The sequence below is a fragment of the Apium graveolens genome, chromosome 4 (assembly GCF_009905375.1).
Source record: "Apium graveolens cultivar Ventura chromosome 4, ASM990537v1, whole genome shotgun sequence".
Taxonomy (NCBI): Eukaryota; Viridiplantae; Streptophyta; class Magnoliopsida; order Apiales; family Apiaceae; genus Apium; species Apium graveolens.
The window spans coordinates 154,926,399-154,946,953 of NC_133650.1; the positions used below are offsets into that span (position 1 = coordinate 154,926,399).

General features: G+C 37.3%; 1 non-coding gene across 1 annotated transcript; it reads right to left on the bottom strand.

The window, feature by feature from the left end:
- Positions 1–4,776: 4,776 nt before the first annotated feature.
- LOC141721942 (small nucleolar RNA R71) lies at positions 4,777–4,883 on the bottom strand. Its single transcript, XR_012574982.1, has one exon. It is a non-coding gene; the product is annotated as a small nucleolar RNA R71 (small nucleolar RNA).
- Positions 4,884–20,555: the final 15,672 nt, after the last annotated feature.

A 20,555-nucleotide genomic window follows, 5' to 3' on the forward strand; every position in this document is an offset into this window, starting at 1 on the left:
AATTCATAGCGTCATAAAATGATTTTGATTAAGAATGGTTTTAAAATTTGTTTTGATGCAAGCAAAATGATGCCAACTCACATAAGTTTTATCTCTCGATTATCATTGATTATGTCATTCCATTGTCATTCCTAAAGGTATATCTCGATTTATGCTTTGCGTTGTATTGTTAGCACTTGTTGAGCTTTTGGCTCACTTCTTGCTTTACCCTGATATTACAGCTAGCAGCCATGGTTAGATTCAAGCAGACTGCCCGTAAGACCTGTGATGCTGATGCTTATGTTCGAGCTCAGGTAGAATAAGTAATAATAGTTGTGTGAGGACTCGGTATTTATAATCAGATGTAATAGTTGGTAGTGTTGGGCTGTTCCAAACCCTAAACTGTAAGATCTTGGATTTTGGTTGTGTAATACTCATTAAAATGATGTAATAGCTATAATTATTTTGCTATTTAAGTTGGGGGTGTGACATCATTATTATGATCTCATCAAAATTCATAAAAAGCTTTACTCTAAATTGTGGTATATCTTATTTAAACACTTAAAATAGATAGAGCCCACAATAAAAAACAAAACAAGTCCTTTATTATTATCAATGAAATCAAAACAGATTACATAAAAATTATTCCTAAATCCTCATACATGATTGGACTTAGGACACATCTCTTTCAGCTCTGATACCAATTGTTAGGTCCCGAATTATCGTAGAAGGGGGGGGGGTTGAATACGATAATCACTAAATTAAAAAATCTTTCGAATCTTTAGCGGATATAGATTTAGTGCTCGGTTAGTGGTTCCGTGTTCTTGAGGTAAATATTATTTGGCACAATAAAACGAGGAACACAAGATATTCGGGGAAGTATATATTCATATATAAATCCTCGAGGGGTGTTGCTACACTCCGGTAAATAAATTAACCGGCTACAATTTAAGAACAACAAATTTCCTAGCTTCTACAAAGATTTATAAATCAAATCCTATACAATGATCTAGCTTTCGTTTGTCTAAGGATTTAATTACCGGGCAATGATTATAATGCCCCTATGAATATACAAGAATTATATCGGGCATTATAACGTTACTCCGGTGAGAAGAATAACGGATTTATAATGCGCCCGGAGCTTCTCTGTATTTTCTTTGCTGCTAGTTTTATCTCCTCTCGTCGGAGAAGTAGATAAAAACTCAGAACAATACAACTGATTCATTCTACTTCAAAGTTTAGACTTTATATCTGTTGAAATACGTGGCCAATTGTTTACCACATAATTCAATTAATAACTCAATAAAGTTGTGGTTGAGGTTTCTGTGGCGACCAAGGTAATTGTTCTGTGGTGACCAAGAGTGAATTTTGCATTAGAAAAATTCAACTCAATTTCTCTGTGGTGACTAGTGTGTATAGAGGTTAAATTTTTCCTTGGAAAAATTCATCCCTTTTCTCTATGATGACTAGAGGGGAATAGAGGGTGTTTTTGCCTTAAAAAAAATTCACCCCACTTCTCTATGGTGACCAAAGGGGAGCAAAGGGTGTTTTTATCTTAGAAAAAATTCACTCCACTTCTCTATGGAGACCAGAGTGGAGCAGAGGGTGTTTTTGCCTTAAAAAAAATTCAGTCTTCTCTATGGCGACCAGAGGGGAGAAGAGGGTGTTTTTGCCTTAAAAAAATTCACTCCACTTCTCTATAGTGACCAAAGGGGAGCAGAGGGTGTTTTTGACTTAGAAAAGTTTCACTCCACTTCTCGATGGCGACCAGAGGGGAGCAGAGGGTGTTTTTGCCTTAGAAAAAATTCACTCCACTTCTCTATGTATCACACTATGTCAATATCACTCGTACTGAAATATTGAACCGTACTTCCAGGATATTGCTTCTGAAGACCAATATACTGATCAGGATGACTCCTACTACAAGGTAATGATCACCTTGACTTAGTTTCCGTAGAGCATTGTATTCCCTGAGTTGTCCAATCTTCAAGTCTTCTCTCTTGAGTCTTCGTCTGAATCATAAAACCTGTATTCCCTGATACGAATCCTCACTTATCAATCCTTCTAATGATAATACTTTAATTACTTTCATGAAATGCTGACGCCTAGTGCAACTGGTCTAGTTCACTAATGACTAGCTCCGATTCAGGTCTTCGTATTATAGCCTTCATTAAATTGTTAATCTTGCAACAACTTTATTGCATCAAACACTAAATGTCAATAAACAACTGTACTTACACTGGAATCCTTTCTGGTATTGTAGACAACGTCTTCATTGCTACTACAATCTTGAATACTTCATTCACTGTTCTTTACTGACGCTTGAACATATAAATGACTGTCAGTGAGTATAGCTTCAAGACTACAGTTGTCTTCTTTAACCTCTGTCTATACTATGTCTTCAATTCTTCAGATTCCTATGCTTTGAACACTGTCTCTCTTCAATAAATACTGATACACTGAAATCTTCTGGTAGCACTTATACACTGAATCTTCATCATTTCTGAAACCCTGAAAGTCTTTAACCTTTTTTTCACTGAGGCATGATCATATTAATGAACTTCTTTCAGTGACCTGTAAACGGACTTCAAGCTTTCTTCTAATCTTTTGATTCTTTGTATTTTCCTTATCTTCATTCATCCTGATTTCTTGTGTAGTCGTAGTATTATTAACATGTCTTGTTATAGTGTTATTCTCGTGTTGAGTGTTAAGTGGCATTTATGTCCACTTAGAATGCTCTATAAAGGCTTGAATTGACATTTTGTACTCAGGTTATTTGTGTTTTTGATGTGTTTTGTAGTTTTTTTGCATTTCAGGCTTATATCAGGAATCCAGGTGATTTGGTATTATTTTGATGCTAAATTGGTGTTAGGATGGTGTCTGGAATAAAAGCTCGTGGATCTCCAGCTCAAACTATGCAAGAAAATAAAAAATCAGTATTTTTTCCAGAAGGTCAGCGCGCCCGAGCTTTAGTAGCACGCGGCCGCGCCGGGATGCAATTTGCAGCGCACCCGCGCTGATGAAGCGCGCGGCCGCGCCAGGTCGGGATCACAAAATCCTGATTCTATTCTAATTTTGATCAGCTGGACTTCTACTCTGCACGGGCTGCTATATAAACATAACCTATGATCGTTTTTCATAACAAGACGTACCAGAGCTTAAGGAGAAGGCCTAAGAAGACCGTATAGCACAATTCAACCAAGGCGAAGAGGATCTAGTTTATTCTTATGATTCTTTGTTTTAAATTGAAACTTTGGATGCTAGTTTTCTTGCTTGTGAACCTATACTCTTGTTTCATACTTGATTTTATTATTTATTCAGTATAAAGACTACGTTTATTATACCAAGCTTTCATCGGAACCCACATTGATGTTGAGTCTGATTATGGGCTAATCGTTATCGTGGGGTTCTAGCGGATTTACTTATGGATTTCTTTAGTTAATTTATTTCGATACCTTAGTGTGTGGTGATTGTATGATAACCTAATATTGGTTGTGCTTATTCGTCTTATGAGCGTCGTGAACTTATAAGATAACGTGTTAATTTCTATTGAAGCGAAAGTGAATATAGGAGTTTAGAACATGCCATGCTAGCAGAGGTTCATGTATTTATTATGCATGATTCGTAGGTAATTTTAACCATCTTACTTGCCCTACGTAATCACGATAGATAACTTGTGCATTAAACCGTTATGTTTTCAAATTCTATAGACATATATGGTCTCAATATAATTGGTGTCTATTCAGCTTCTATCTCTTCTGTGGATGTCTGGTAGTATGGTATTCGTACAACGAAAGTTGGCGTTTATCAGTTTCGTGTTATCTGATTAGTGTCATCATCATTGCATGCTAAGGTTAAGAATAAAAAGGCTATTGAATGAAGCACTAATGAAACTAGAATCCCATGTTTGTGTTGTATAATTAAACCAACCTTTTTACTCTCTTACTTAATTGCATGTTAGTTAACAATCTTAGTTATAAACAATCTCAATTTGTGATCGTGTTAGCATTGAATAATAACCATACCATTATTGCATAAGTACATTAATTGAAATTAACCTAAACCAGTCTCCGTGGGAACGAACTAGAAATAATTCTATATTACTTGCGATCGCATATACATGCGTGAATATTAGCACGTGTTTTCGTCCTAACAAGTTTTTGGCGCCACTACCGGGGACTCGGTGTTAATTTTTAGTTTATGTGTTTGTCATCAGTGGTCGTTAAAGTTCAGTGACTCGGACATTGTTACTCACTTCTTTCCTTGTCACATTTCAGGTACTCTAGCGAGCGTGTATGCATACGCGTTCTCGGTCTCGTAAGAGAACACTGGATCAAGCTGAGGAAGAAGTTGTAGTAGCGGGAGAAGTTCTTGTCGAAGAGAAAGTTGAAGAAGAAGCTCTTATTACTATGGGAGAACCAGAAGTGAATACGAAGGCTTTGATGGATTACTCTCAACCGAATATTAATGATATTCAGTCTAGCATTATCAGGCTAGCCATCTCGGTGAACAATTTTGAGATCAAGTCTAGCACAATTCAGATGATACAGAACTCAGTTCAGTTTGGGAGTTCTCCGACAAAAGACCCCAACATGTACATAAGAGATTTCATCGAGATCTGCGACACTTTCAAGTTCAATGAGTTTCAGAAAATGCTATTAAGTTGAGGCTTTTCCCATTCTCTTTGCGGGATAAAGCTAAGTGCTCGTTACATTCTCTACCACCAGGGTCTATCACCAAATGGGAGGATCTTGCTCAAAAGTTCTTAAGTAAATTCTTTCCTATGTCGAAGACTGCTGCGTCAGAAACGCACTTACTCAATTTTCTCAACAATCTGGAGAATCTTTATGTGAGGCTTGGGATCGTTACAAGGAGATGCTTAGAAAGTGCCCTCATCATGGGATGCCTGATTGGATGATCATTAACTGCTTTTATGATGGGTTGGGTCCAATCTCTAGACCCATGCTTGATGTAGCATCAGGAGGAGCCTTGTGGGCTAAAATCTATGATGAAGCTTATGAATTGATCGAGCTGATGGATGCCAATAAATACCAGAACCCAACTCAGGGACTACCTCAAGGCAAGGTTGCAGGAATTTTGGAAGTTGATACAGCTACTGCTATAGCTGCTCAGCTTCAGGCTTTGATGATGAATGTGGACTCTTTCGATAATTATGGGTTAATCAGATCACTAGTGTCTGTGAGCTTTGTGCTGGTGCACATGAGACTGATCGGTGTGCTATTTTTAGTGAATCCGCTCAGTTCGTGAGCAACTTTCAGAGGTCGCAGCATCCAGTACCAGCCACCTATCATCCCAACAACCGCAATCATCCTAACTTTAGCTGGAGCAACACTAAGAATGCGGTGTAACAGCCTTATCAGCCATATGCAGCAAAGTAATAAAACCCACCTGGTTTTCAACAGCCAAAATATGCACCAAGGCTACAACTCCAGCTGCAATAATCTAATGAAAAATATGAATTGAAGGAGTTAAAGCTCATGTGCAAGAGCCAATCCGTTTCTATCAAGACCTTGGAAAATCAAATTGGGCAGATTGTTAATGCCTTGCTCAATCGTCAACCTGGTACACTCCCTAGTGACACTGAAGTGTCAAGCAAGAGAGAAGCTAAAGAGCAAGTCAAGGCAATCACATTGAGGTCTGGGAAGGTTACAAATCCCGAAAAAGCTCAAGATTCGGAAGAAGAAATTGTGGCTGAAGAAGAAGTGCAGAAGGAAGCAGAAGTGCAAGTAAGGAAGACTACTATTGAACACACTCTCCTGAGGGTAATACATGGGAGAAACAGATCTATCCTCCACCTAATTTTCCTAAGAGGCTGTAGAAGAAAAAGCTGGATAAGCAATTTGAGAAGTTTCTGGAGGTGTTCAAGAAACTTCATATCAATATACCTTTCGCCGAAGCTCTTGCACATATGCCTATTTCTCGTGGCACGGGGTGGAGAGTTTGTATTGACTACAGAAAGCTGAACAAAGCTGACTACAGAGAGCTCATTTCTACTTGATCAGATGCTTGACAGGTTGGCTGGGCATGAGTACTATTGTCTTCTGGATGGCTATTCGTGTTACAATCAGATTTGCATTGCTCCGAAAGCTTAGGAAAAGACTACTTTCACTTGTCCATTTGGTACTTTTGCCTTCAGAAGATTTTCTTTTGGGTTGTGTGGTGCACCTGCCACATTTCAGAGATGCAAGATGGCTATTTTCTCTGACTTGATTGGTCAAAATATGGAGGTGTTCATGGACGATTTCTCTGTGTTTGGTGATTCTTTTGAAGAATGCTTGAAAAATCTTGGTGACGTTCTTAAAAGGTGTGTTGAGAGAAATCTGGTTCTCAACTGGGAGAAATGTCATTTTATGATGCGACAGGGCATTATTATTTGGCACAAGGTCTCTAGTAAAGGTCATGAGGTGGACAAAGCCAAGGTGGGGGTTATCGAAAATCTTCCTCCATCAATTTTTGTGAAGGGAATTCGCAGCTTTCTTGGTCATACGGGTTTCTACAGTCGATTCATCAAGGACTTCTCTAAAATATCTAAACCTTTGTGTAGTCTTCTGGAGAAAGAGTTCCGTTCAAGTTCGATGACAAGTGCCTAGCTGCTTTTGAGATCTTAAAAAAGAGTTTGATCATGGCACCGGTCATAACGGCACCTAATTGGGATGAACCTTTTGAGATGATGTACGGTGCAAGTAACTATGCAGTTGGAGCAGTTCTTGGGCAGAGAAAGAACAACATCTTTCATGTGGTCTACTATGCTAGTAAGACCCTCAATAGAGCTCAACTGAATTATACTACTTGTAATAACCCCAATTTTTGGGAAATTTTTGAAACCCTTATGAATAGTGTTTTTGCTGAATGAGAAAACTTTTCATGCCACACTATGTAGGGGTTCTGATATGGATATTCTGAGATTTTATTAGTACTTTATATGGGATATAAGTGTATGTAAAGATCGTCAGAATCCAAATCCGAACACTTTGATTTTTCCCGGAAATACACTAGATACGGAAAGATTTGAGAAAAAGGTAACAGGATAAAAAGGATTTAAATTAAAGGATTATAGGAGAGGATCATAAAAGGAATATAATATATTGAGAAAGGTTAAGGGAACCTAAGTAATAAGATCCCGGGTATGATCCCTCAAACGATAAACGAAAATGAAAGTTAAGCGAACCGTATAACAGATCAGCGGTCATTAGGCAAACGATTAGGAAGTTAATCAAGGGGATTAGTGGGGATGATATCATCCAGCCAATAGAAAGAGGACAAGGAGGGGAGGATGACATCATGAGGATGACACAAGCATGACAAAAAAGGAAGGAGATGTGGTGACTTTTTAACCACACAAAATCAAGGGCAACTAGGTAATTTACTAAAACAAACACAAAAATCAAACCAACCAAGCCAAGCAAATCATTTTTCATCAAAATCAAAAAGAAACCAAGGCATTGTTCTTCATGCTCTCGGCCAAAACAGAACCAGAACACTAAAACTGCTGTATCTCCTTCATTTCTCACTCAAATATTGTGTTCTATAGCTCATTGGAAAGGTATTGAGATGGCCTACAACTCTTGTTCACAAGTCTCGTCCAAATAATCATGGTAAGACCCTCATTTTAACAGTTCTTTAAATCGGACTTTTAGAAACTTCAAAGCCTAACTTTGTGTTCTTGATTTCTTTGGAAAGATCAAGCTTGTAGGAGGCTCCCTAAGGCTTCCTAGCAACTTAACACCTCCCAAGGAAGGTATAAAATTCAAACCCTAGCCTTTACTTTATTTGTTAGTAAGTTTAATGGTTGGTGTTGTGAAATGAGAAGCATGAATTGTGATTATTAGTAGTTTGGTTTGATTTGGAAGTGTTTTGGTAATTGAAGCTTGATTATAGTTCATAGGTCTTGATTGTGGTTGTTTGAGTTGAAAAACTTGGAGATTATGGACTGATGTGGTATGGTTTAGGTGAAGTTTTGTTGTATTGATGGTTACGAGTTGGTTGGTGGTTAATTGGAGTAGTTTAAACATTGGTAATCGCGTAAACATAGCCGTCGTAACGTCCGATTTTCTTTGGACTGTTTTTGTGCATAACATTAGGACCCGAGAACCCCCTGCTAGATTATGACCACTGCCATTTTTAGATAGCTCATGTTACGAGCTTCGTTTTGATATGTAGTTAGTTCGATTCCGATGCACGGTTTAGGAGAAACGACCGTTTCAAGTAACGGCGTTTCGCGAACGAAACTTTTCCCCTCGCCTTACTTTGAAACATAGGTTAAGGACCAAAAAGGGTTAATTAATGTATGAAACATTTATGGTAAGTGTGTTAGGCAGTTGGTAAGACACTCGCGAAGGAATCGCTTTAAAACTCGTAAAGGTTAAATTATTAAAAATGGTGGAGCCGAGGGTACCCGAGTGACTTAAGCGAATCAGTGAGCGCAAAACGAGCGTTAGAGTCTGAGTTGGTTAGGGTATAGATTTACAAGTGACTTTGGTTTAATTCCAACTTACTTGTTGCTTATAGGTTACCAGACTCGTCCCGAGCCATTCGTAACCCCCAGTCGCTCAGGCAAGTTTTCCACCCGATATACTGTTGTTGTGATGTAAATATATGTATATGCATTATCTTGTGATAGTGCATGATTGTTATTAGCAAATTTTGCGATATATTGGAGCATGCTGATATGGTATATATGCATGTCTGTTTCGTAATCTGGTTATCTATCTGTTGATTTCAATGCTTATAGTTGCATAATACCTATGCTAGAAATAAGCAAGTAGTTGCGTATACCCTTAGTATAGGGGATAAAAGGTGAACATATTTCTAAACCGGGAGTCGATGTTCCCGAGTATATTATATATATATATATTTATATATATATGGATATAGTTTTTAAAACTATGGATCGAATAAGGTTTATTCGATACCTTTATTTTACTTAATTGAATATTAATTTGAGTATTCATTCGAGGGCTTATGACTCAGTTTATTTTATTATTTGAATATTATTTGAATATTCATTCGAGGGCTTATGACTCAGTTTATTTTATTATTTGAATATTATTTGAATATTCATTCGAGGGCTTATGACTCAGTTTATATTATTATTGAATATTACTTGGATATTCATTTGAGGATGTATGACTCCTTTATTTTATGAATATTATTTATAGTATTCATTCGAGGTATTATGACTCCGCTTATTACTTAATAATATTCTTTATTGTATTAAAGAATAAGGTGTCGATAATCAAACTTACTTTTGATTATTCAAATAAAGATATTACTTTCATATAAGTATATCTTTGATTATTTGCTATTCATTTCAAGTATAAGTTTTAATACTTCTACTTCAATTATTTTATAAAGATTATTCTTTATGGGAATATTATTTAAATAATAATATTCAGACATTTTCTAAATATTCTGGGGACTGATTTACTTCATTAAATCGGCTTCACTCCAAACATTCTTAAAAATGTTTTGCGAGTCTTCAAAATGATTTTTTTAAAAGTTAGAGCGGATCCCAAAACTCATTTTTTTAAGATCCTCCTTTCGAAGGGGATTTAAATACTCGCTCAAAACCTGAGGGATCCGGCTCTGTGGTGTGTTTTATATTTGCAACAAGGTTGCTGTTTTGATAAATGAATTGATTACTTACCCAACACTCGGGAAGTAAAATTCTTGGAACAAGTTAATCCATTAACAGGCATCGCCTGGGAAATATCGGTGAGTTCTCCTTTCCAAATAGATACGACTTCTTGGTGGAGCCGTATCAACAAGTTTCTACTTGGGGAAAGTGGGGACAAGCTTTACGTTTCAGAGTCATGGATTTCATCTGAACTAGGAGTGGCGTAAGTGGCCGAGTAGCGCCGGCCCAGCCTTATTATATTGGCCCAAATGGCCTGGAAGTTCCGCTAAGGCGGTCCATTCCTTAGGAGTTCAGTGTTCGGTTGACAAGTAAATCCGACAGGTTCTCCTCTACATGTAGAAAATGGTGGGGTTGTACTACTACGACTGATCATCGTAAGTGGTCTTCCTGGCGCGGTAAACTCCCGTAATGAGTTCATCATCCAATTGGATAATTTCTGCAACACTACCTAGAGCACTTCGATAGAAAGGCTACGGTTGGGCGATTGTTGAGTGTTGGCAGGGTCAAGTTTTCAAAATGATGTTTACATCAAATGAAGTATCTCGTAACTTCATTTTATTTTGATAATATTTTAAAGATTTAATCTATTCAAATCTTGCCTTATAGTCTCATCTATGTGATGAACTTTTGAAGCTAATTATAACTTGAACGGTGGTAGTTCAAGTAGTATTTGGGAAAGATATAAGTATATTGGGGTATCTTGTAACTTCATCTTTTAAACTTATATCTAATTAATAATTGTCTTATGAATGACAAAGATTTTCAGAAAAACGTTGAGACAAGGTTAGATATATGAGATCACCTTGCAACGATATTTTTTTATACAGTTATACACTGGGACTTTGTGTATATTGTGCATGGAAGAGGACTTCCAATATTTTGAAAAGTATATATGTATATATATATATACTGAATATTTTGCGACTTCATCGCATTAAGATATCAACTTGGTTCATTTCTTTTGACCAAGACTTTCATGAGTACTATGAGAAGGCTTATATATTGTTAATCATTATACATATTATTTTGGTGGGCTTGCTGCTCACCCTTGCTTTCTTCTTTCATCACACAACATCAGATAGACAAGATGAACTGGACCAAGCTCCCGATTCGCAAGAGGTTAGGAGACGTTCCGCAGTTTTCTAGAAGCACTGATGCCGCCATAGCTGAGGTAGGAACTACCAATAGGCTAGGCTTTCAACTTTTGATGTATCAGATTATGTATATTTATGAATTGTAATAATGGCAAAGAAATGTAAATTTATTCAGAAACCTGTTTAAGGTGTATTGGCATATAATTGTGGAATAAAACGACTTGTGATTATTTTTGGATATTCATCTCTGAGACTATAACTTGTGGTGTGTGTGTTTATTGTGGGGTCACAGTACATAGTAGTTGATTATTTATTAAGATTGGGTGTTGTTAAGGGAAATGGAACTCGTGACAACCCGGATCCCCGACCCCGGATTTGGGGGTGTTACAGAAATGGTATCAGAGCTAAGCGTTATAAACCTCAGAGATGATGGGACGTTAAGATAATAAGTTCACTAAGATAATAAGAACTCTTGCCAAGTTCATAGTCGGGCTACCTAACGTAGTACTGACAGTTAAAACCCTTATGGGAACCCTTATAAATATCGTGATAGGAGCGTAGTTCATTATCGTATATGGTAGCGGGACTCCGAACCCTGAGGTTGAGGAGCAACATCGCGATGATATTTTATTACTAATTGGAGATCGGATTGTGGATCCGATAGAGTGTCCTAATGCAGGACCAGATGATGTTGATATTGAGGATTTAGCGGTTGAGGATGTTGTCCTAGAAGGGATAGTTGTTGAGGAGGATCCCATGGAGGATCCTGACAGGATTGGATAAAGGACCACTGATGAATTGATGACCATGGTTTGGTCGACTACCAGAGGTAGGATTGGCCGGTCACTACCGGAGGTTCGTTCAAGTTGTAAAGATAGTAGCCCCTTTAACGCGGCTTACTCGTAAGACTGAGAAGTTCGAATGGACAGAGAAATGCGAGAACAGCTTTCAAGAACTGAAGCAGAGGTTGGTGATGGCCCTTATGCTGGCGTTGCCGGATGGAAAAAGAGATTTTGTGAAGTATAGTGACGCTTCGCACAAGGGCTTAGGGTGCGTGCTTATGCAGCACAGTAAGGTAATCGCGTACATGTCAAGACAATTAAGGTAATATGAAATTCGATATCCCCGCTCATGAGCTTAGGCTCGTGGCAATAGTTTTACCCTAAGGATTGGAGGCACTACTTGTATGGAGAGAAGTGCGAGAATTACCTAAGCCATAAGTGCTCTAGTACATTTTCACGTAGAAAGAGCTATAATATGCCAGAGGAGGCAGTTAGAGCTAATCAAGAATAATGATTGGGAGATTCTTTATCATTCGGGGAAAGCCAATATGGTGGCTGATGCCCTTAGTAAAAAGGAGAGACTCAAGATGATAATGTCTTTTGGAGAGTTTATAAGAGATTTTGAGAAAATGGAAATAGAAGTGAAGGTAACCGGAGCCGGTACCGAAAAGCTGTTTGAGATTGCAATACAGCCCGAATTATTGGAAAAGTTCATATTGTGCCAGAAAAAGTTATGAATGAAGGCAGGGAGCCAACAATTAGATAAAAGATTAATATCGAGAAAGATGATAAGGGAATAATGAGGTATTCCTATAGAATTTGGGTTCCGAAAGTTCAAGAGCGTAAGGATGAGAACTTAGATGAGAGCCATAGTTTGAGGAATAAGATTTAGAGCAAACCCTGAACGTGATAGTCAGGGAGGTCGCCATCAAGATAGAAGGAACCCATGACATAATGGAGTGGAAAATGAGGATTTTAAATTAAAAGATGACCCCAATTATGGGGAGTAGGATGAAACATTTCATACTAAGGAAACAGAAAGTCGAGTAAGGAAAGGAGACCCGAGACGGTACTCCTATACGGCAATTCATGGACCTGTCTAAAAAGAACTTAGACTATTATCCCCAACCACCACCCTGAGGAGACAGTGCGGTGAGAAATTCTTTCAGGACCTTTAAATCGCTAAGCTCTCAGAGTTCCAAGGAACAAGCTGACCCAGTCGAGGCAAGAGCCTGGCTAAAGGAAATATAGGAATCATTTGAGATTCTAAATGATTGACGAATCACAAAGACTGTTTTTATCACTTACCCTCCTAAGAGAGAGACCACCCGCCGGTAAAAGGCCAAGGAAGGCACGGAGCAAGAGATTATAATAAACTGATTTAAGTTCAGTCAATTGTTTTCGGGAAAGTAATTCCCAAAGATAAGGAGATAGTGTAAAAGCTTTAGAGCCAGAACAAAGGCAGACGAGTATGATAAATTATGAATCTAAGTTGTAAAAGTTATCAAGATTCGTTCTGAGGACACGAATCCAGAATGACGGGATGTTTGAAATCAATGCTTATGTTGTGTTGGTTCATGAAATAATGATAAGAGAAAGGAAAATAAAAAGAAATTGAAGTGGAAAGGAATATAACGGCAATAGAGTTTGAGGTATGATAAGGGAGTTGGGTATGAGGAAACCCTAACGACTCGTAGCAATAGAAATAGAAAAGTATGCATTCGTCAGGATGAGGGTGATTCACCATAAGTTAAAATTGATGGTTGAGGGCATAAGAGATACATATAGTTTATCCCCTGTAAGTTGGGAGGATTCGAGGAAACCTTGAGATAATTCGAAGGATAAATAATGAGACGCGGATAGACTAAGGGGATAAGGAAGTAAGAAATTAGGAAAAATTGGATGAAGGAAGTGACCTTCAAGAAGGAAATGTAAGACCGGTGGCTTGATACCCAGAAAGGGAGACACCAGGTATGAAAGATATCCCAACATTGAGGTGACTGTTGAGATAAACAACAGAAGTAAATAAGGAATTATTAAGAAGAAGTTCACATTGAACACGACCAATATCTTCCAGAACATCCTTGTTATCGTTACCAAATTAGGCAAGACAAGCGGATAACCGTTGTTATCTTTTGGAGGCCATATGGATTGACCTCAATTTGAATAAGGATGCTATTATGAAGTTAGGTATAGACTATCGAGGTGGGAATGATGAATATGATAATCTATCAAGGAAATATGACTTGATTTATTCGTGGAAGGATGCAGGTACCTTTTAAAGGTGGAATTAAGGATAGAACATTGGTAACTTAAAATGAATCCTAGGGGACTGCATAAAGGTTGGCATGTCACCCTTAATAGGGACAGTATGAGTTTTGACAGTATGATTGGGAAAGGGTTAAGGTAACAACAACCTTTAAGAATCAGTGGAGAAATTTTTCAGAAGTATATAGACAATGGTTCTAGTAATAGTAAATGGTATTTTAATATGCCCTGTATCTAGGGAATACAGGAGGAACGATTGAAGGATAACCTTAGAGGTTTTACAAGGAGAAAGGTAATATTCAAAATTTTCAAGAATAGAAATGTTGATAAAGGAAATATGACGTAATTATAATGTTGCCAAGTGGGGCACGTGTTAAACCACGAGAAAGTATGGATCGAACCAGTAATGGTCGAAATTATTCAGGGCAATTAGGACTTAAGATAAAAGATGTTCTAATTATGATTGAGAGTCAGTCATGACAGTGATTAACCTCTAAAGACTGAGGCAATAACTTATGGAAAAATGGTGATTTTTTTTTTACTCATCAGATTTTAAGGAAAGCATTTTCACATAAGCTATGATCGGAAATAAGGTAGAAAATTTATTTGGAGGTGGTTAAAATGACATTGACTGTAAGGAAATTTTACTATCAGGAAAGGCCAAAGAGGTGGCCGACACTTTAAGGGTAAGAGGATAATTAAAGGCGCGTGTGCCAAAAGAATACAGTGATGATGGTTAAAAATGTAAAGGTTGAATTATGGTTTGGAAGATTGACATTCCTTCTGATGACTGTGCAATACCCAACCGTAATAATAGTTGGTAAAGGTTTAATTCGTGTAATCGCCATGAACGGGCTATCTATCTTAGAAGGTCCTATCTTGAGATAAGCCAGGACCATGTTTCAAAAAGGACTAGATGAACCCTTGAGTTAATTCTTCTATTTAGGGCGTATGATTAAGAATAGTATTAACCTGCTATCGTTGCTTTGATTGAAACTCTTCTGCACTTTTATCTGCTTCATGTCATGTATGTATGTCAGGATCAGGAGTGTTCTTCATGAATCAGAAATGGTGATTATGTTACCTCCTTAGAAGGATTTGATACGACATGTATGGACTCCGTATGGTTAGCTATTAAGATTTCATGGAAAGTGAATGATGACAGTGGGTCAGTGGTGGACCATAGTAAGGCAGCAATGATTCTGCGAGTAGTGAGCTGATTACAACCGTGAGAGTTGTATTGGAATGGGTGTTGAGATTGAGTACCACTAATCGGGTTGTGGTAGTGTATAAGTTATCATTGATAGACTAATTAAGTAGAGTATCTACCTGGTGAATAATTATTCTTTCTTATCAATAGAGAGTCGTATTATTATACGAGGAAGGTTGCGGTGCAAGCATAGAATTATAGTAACGATGATGTATAGAATGAGATCCCAGATTCGATTTTCGATGTCGAGGGAGTTTCAAAGGTGATTATGTATAAGCTCGAGGAAGAGTGTGGGTCCATGGAATGATGGACGGAATAGAAATATTTAGGCATGGGAAATACGATGCTATAATACTTGATGCTGATATAAATATGTTTATGTTTTGTTCTCCTATGACAAACCTCTATAATTCAGAGGTAGGTTCCAAGCCAGATATTTTGTGGCAGTATATATTTTTTTTTATATATACAATTCTCTTCAGTTCATTCTTTTCTCTTCTTTTCATTTCATGTAATCTGAGAAGAACAACCCTTCCAGAAGGGGAGGTATTGCCGAATGACTATCTATCTGTGTGATAGAAGCCTAGTAGGATACCATCTATTGTTTAATTGCTTGTCAAGTACTAAAGGCTGGCCACCTTCTGTACTAACTATGCAATATAACAAGTGTTCATGATCATAGTGATCTCTCAACAAATTCCTTTACTTCTATATGATTGATCAAGCTTCCAAAGATAGAAGCAGCTGAAAAAGGAGTAATAAAGTGGTGGTAGTATGCGGAATGGGAACACATTCGTGATACTAAGGTTGATGTGGTTATTAAAAGGTTATAGAACGCTAACGAGCAAAAGTATAACCGGTATAATATTAGGAACGGAAGGTAGTAGCGATTACGAACTGGAAAAGAAAGGGTATTAAGAAGCAAAAGCTATAATGTTAGAAGCTATAATGAGAGTCTGTGCAATAGACTTGAAAGAAATTGGAATGATCACTTAACACGGATTGAGTTTTCTTACGACAATAGATCATATGTCATTATCGAGGTGTCACCTTATGAGATCCTTGAGGGAAGATAATGTCGATCTCCCTTATGTTAGGATGAAGTTGCAGAGCGCAAGATGCTCGGACCCGCAGTAGTCCAAAGGACCAGGGATATAATAGATCTAATCAGAGGACGGCTGGTAGTAACCCAAGATGGACATAAGAGGTATGCTGATTTGACTCAAAAAAGGACAAAGAGTATGAAATAGGGGGCCTAGTAATGTTATAGGTATCCCCTTGGAAACCCTTGAAAAGGATTGATGAGGTTCGGAAAGAAAGGAAAGCTAAGTCTACAATTTGTTGGACCCTTGGATATATTAAGATGTTTGGGAAGTTAGCATATGAGCTAGCCCTACCCCCGAACCTGTAGCAAGTTCATAACGTGTTCCACGTATCAATGTTAAGGAAGTGTAATTCGGATGCCAGACAAATAGGGGCATATGAGCGCATAGACATGCAACCAGACGTAACCTATATGGAGCAACCAGGAAGGGTATAGAGTAAAAAGGAACGAGTACTTAGGAGAAGGGTTATCAAACTAGTAAGAGTTTGATGGTAGAACCACAATGTGGGAAAATTTACTCGAGAGTTAGAAAGTGCAATGCTAAGAGAGTATCCCTATTCACTTTCTATCTGATTCCGGGACGGAATCCTTTTAAGGAGGGGAGACTGTAATAACCCCAATTTTTGGGAAATTTTTGAAACCCTTATGAATAGTGTTTTTGCTGAATGAGAAAACTTTTCATGCCACACTATGTAGGGGTTCTGATATGGATATTCTGAGATTTTATTAGTACTTTATATGGGATATAAGTGTATGTAAAGATCGTCAGAATCCAAATCCGAACACTTTGATTTTTCCCGGAAATACACTAGATACGGAAAGATTTGAGAAAAAGGTAACAGGATAAAAAGGATTTAAATTAAAGGATTATAGGAGAGGATCATAAAAGGAATATAATATATTGAGAAAGGTTAAGGGAACCTAAGTAATAAGATCCCGGGTATGATCCCTCAAACGATAAACGAAAACGAAAGTTAAGCGAACCGTATAACAGATCAGCGGTCATTAGGCAAACGATTAGGAAGTTAATCAAGGGGATTAGTGGGGATGATGTCATCCAGCCAATAGAAAGAGGACAAGGAGGGGAGGATGACATCATGAGGATGACACAAGCATGACAAAAAAGGAAGGAGATGTGGTGACTTTTTAACCACACAAAATCAAGGGCAACTAGCTAATTTACTAAAACAAACACAAAAATCAAACCAACCAAGCCAAGCAAATCATTTTTCATCAAAATCAAAAAGAAACCAAGGCATTGTTCTTCATGCTCTCGGCCAAAACAGAACCAGAATACTAAAACTGCTGTATCTCCTTCATTTCTCACTCAAATATTGTGTTCTATAGCTCATTGGAAAGGTATTGAGATGGCCTACAACTCTTGTTCACAAGTCTCGTTCAAATAATCATGGTAAGACCCTCATTTTTACAGTTCTTTAAATCGGACTTTTAGAAACTTCAAAGCCTAACTTTGTGTTCTTGATTTCTTTGGAAAGATCAAGCTTGTAGGAGGCTCCCTAAGGCTTCCTACCAACTTAACACCTCCCAAGGAAGGTATAAAATTCAAACCCTAGCCTTTACTTTATTTGTTAGTAAGTTTAATGGTTGGTGTTGTGAAATGACAAGCATGGATTGTGATTATTAGTAGTTTGGTTTGATTTGGAAGTGTTTTGGTAATTGAAGCTTGATTATAGTTCATAGGTCTTGATTGTGGTTGTTTGAGTTGAAAAACTTGGAGATTATGGACTGATGTGGTATGGTTTAGGTGAAGTTTTGTTGTATTGATGGTTATGAGTTGGTTGGTGGTTAATTGGAGTAGTTTAAACATTGGTAATCGCGTAAACATAGCCGTCGTAACGTCCGATTTTCTTTGGACTATTTTTGTGCATAACATTAGGACCCGAGAACCCCCTGCTAGATTATGACCACTGCCATGTTTAGATAGCTCATGTTACGAGCTTCGTTTTGATATGTAGTTCGTTCGATTCCGATGCACGGTTTAGGAGAAACGACCGTTTCAAGTAACGGCGTTTCGCGAACGAAACTTTTCCCCTCGCCTTACTTTGAAACATAGGTTAAGGACCAAAAAGGGTTAATTAATATATGAAACATTTATGGTAAGTGTGTTAGGCAGTTGGTAAGACACTCGCGAAGGAATCGCTTTAAAACTCGTAAAGGTTAAATTATTAAAAATGGTGGAGCCGAGGGTACCCGAGTGACTTAAGCGAATCAGTGAGCGCAAAACGAGCGTTAGAGTCTGAGTTGGTTAGGGTATAGATTTACAAGTGACTTTGGTTTAATTCCAACTTACTTGTTGCTTATAGGTTACCAGATTCGTCCCGAGCCATTCGTAACCCCCAGTCGCTCAGGCAAGTTTTCTACCCGATATACTGTTGTTGTGATGTAAATATATGTATATGCATTATCTTGTGATAGTGCATGATTGTTATTAGCAAATTTTGCGATATATTGGAGCATGCTGATATGGTATATATGCATGTCTGTTTCGTAATCTGGTTATCAATCTGTTGATTTCAATGCTTATAGTTGCATAATACCTATGCTAGAAATAAGCAAGTAGTTGCGTATACCCTTAGTATAGGGGATAAAAGGTGAACATATTTCTAAACCGGGAGTCGATGTTCCCGAGTATATTATATATATATATATTTATATATATATGGATATAGTTTTTAAAACTATGGATCGAATAAGGTTTATTCGATACCTTTATTTTACTTAATTGAATATTAATTTGAGTATTCATTCGAGGGCTTATGACTCAGTTTATTTTATTATTTGAATATTATTTGAATATTCATTCGAGGGCTTATGACTCAGTTTATTTTATTATTTGAATATTATTTGAATATTCATTCGAGGGCTTATGACTCAGTTTATATTATTATTGAATATTACTTGGATATTCATTTGAGGATGTATGACTCCTTTATTTTATGAATATTATTTATAGTATTCATTCGAGGTATTATGACTCCGCTTATTACTTAATAATATTCTTTATTGTATTAAATAATAAGGTGTCGATAATCAAACTTACTTTTGATTATTCAAATAAAGATATTACTTTCGTATAAGTATATCTTTGATTATTTGCTATTCATTTCAAGTATAAGTTTTAATACTTCTACTTCAATTATTTTATAAAGATTATTCTTTATGGGAATATTATTTAAATAATAATATTCAGACATTTTCTAAATATTCTGGGGACTGATTTACTTCATTAAATCAGCTTCACTCCAAACATTCTTAAAAATGTTTTGCGAGTCTTCAAAATGATTTTTTTAAAAGTTAGAGCGGATCCCAAAACTCATTTTTTTTAAGATCCTCCTTTCGAAGGGGATTTAAATACTCGCTCAAAACCTGAGGGATCCGGCTCTGTGGTGTGTTTTATATTCGCAACAAGGTTGCTGTTTTGATAAATGAATTGATTACTTACCCAACACCCGGGAAGTAAAATTCTTGGAACAAGTTAATCCATTAACAGGCATCGCCTGGGAAATATCGGTGAGTTCTCCTTTCCAAATAGATACGACTTCTTGGTGGAGCCGTATCAACAAGTTTCTACTTGGGGAAAGTGGGGACAAGCTTTACGTTTCAGAGTCATGGATTTCATCTGAACTAGGAGTGGCGTAAGTGGCCGAGTAGCGCCGGCCCAGCCTTATTATATTGTCCCAAATGGCCTGGAAGTTCCGCTAAGGCGGTCCATTCCTTAGGAGTTCAGTGTTCGGTTGACAAGTAAATCCGACAGGTTCTCCTCTACATGTAGAAAATGGTGGGGTTGTACTACTACGACTGATCATCGTAAGTGGTCTTCCTGGCGCGGCAAACTCCCGTAATGAGTTCATCATCCAATTGGATAATTTCTGCAACACTACCCAGAGCACTTCGATAGAAAGGCTACGGTTGGGCGATTGTTGAGTGTTGGCAGGGTCAAGTTTTCAAAATGATGTTTACATCAAATGAAGTATCTCGTAACTTCATTTTATTTTGATAATATTTTAAAGATTTAATCTATTCAAATCTTGCCTTATAGTCTCATCTATGTGATGAACTTTTGAAGCTAATTATAACTTGAACGGTGGTAGTTCAAGTAGAATTTGGGAAAGATATAAGTATATTGGGGTATCTTGTAACTTCATCTTTTAAACTTATATCTAATTAATAATTGTCTTATGAATGACAAAGATTTTCAGAAAAACGTTGAGACAAGGTTAGATATATGAGATCACCTTGCAACGATATTTTTTTTTATACAGTTATACACTGGGACTTTGTGTATATTGTGCATGGAAGAGGACTTCCAATATTTTGAAAAGTATATATGTATATATATATACTGAATATTTTGCGACTTCATCGCATTAAGATATCAACTTGGTTCATTTCTTTTGACCAAGACTTTCATGAGTACTATGAGAAGGCTTATGTATTG